This window comes from Solanum tuberosum, unplaced genomic scaffold (assembly GCF_000226075.1).
Source record: "Solanum tuberosum cultivar DM 1-3 516 R44 unplaced genomic scaffold, SolTub_3.0 scf00159, whole genome shotgun sequence".
Classification (NCBI taxonomy): Eukaryota; Viridiplantae; Streptophyta; class Magnoliopsida; order Solanales; family Solanaceae; genus Solanum; species Solanum tuberosum.
In genome coordinates, this window is record NW_006239089.1 from 727,343 (window position 1) to 728,308 (window position 966).

Here is a 966-nt window from a genome sequence, read left to right on the forward strand (position 1 = left end):
AAAAAAAGGAAAAGTAAAAAAAAAGGTGCAAAATTCGCTGGAAAAAGTTTAAAAAAAAAAGAATGGGGCTGACGGGATTTGAACACTCGCCCTCTTCGCGCGCATTATTTTTCCAAGTGTTAACCAGCACACCCACGACTGCTAGTGTTCTATGGGTGCTTATTTTTCTTTAATAACGTATTTATCATATTTTCTATATATATATATACAAATTTTTTTCCGGAGTCAATGGAGAGCACCAAAACTGACTACGTGGGTCCGCCCCTGGTTGGGTGAGCACTTATATATTAGTACATTTCTTCTTCTTCATCCGATGTGGGATAGGTTTGTTACCCAACATCTTTCACTTCTTAGAATCCAATTGTCCTCCCCACAACTAGTCATGATAATCTTGTACTCCCTGAAGTTTATGACCAAGACGGCCATCCGCTGAGGATTGGTGAGAGGTACATTATTAACAATCCTCTCACCGGGGGCGGAGCCGTATACTTGGCCAATATTGGAAACCTTCAATGCCCAAACGCCGTGTTGCATCACGTATCGATTCCCCAATTTATGGGAAAAGGCACACCCGTCATGTTCGTTCATAAGTCGGAGTCGGATTATGGTGATGTGGTGCGTGTAATGACTGGTGTTTATATCAAGTTCTTTGTTAAAACAACAAGGTTGTGTGTTAACAAAACTGTTTGGAAAGTTAATGATGATGAAGGGTTGGTGGTAACTGGTGGTAACGTAGGAAATGAAAACGGCATCTTCAAGATTATGAAAACTGACTTGGTAATGCCTGGTGGTATGAAAAATGTATACAAGTTGCTGCATTGTCCCGCTCATCTTGAGTGCAAAGATATCGGCGGCACCTTTAAAGATGGATATCCTCGTCTGGTGACTGTCGATAACGATAAGGACTTTATTCCATTTGTGTTCATCAAGGCCAAGGCGAATATATCCTTCTATCGCTCCATGTAA

The 966-nt window shown here is 41.1% G+C and overlaps 1 pseudogene; it reads left to right on the top strand.

Moving 5' to 3' along the window:
* The window catches only part of LOC102606330 (cysteine protease inhibitor 1-like), a 5,851-nt pseudogene extending 4,885 nt beyond the window's left edge, over nt 1-966 (top strand).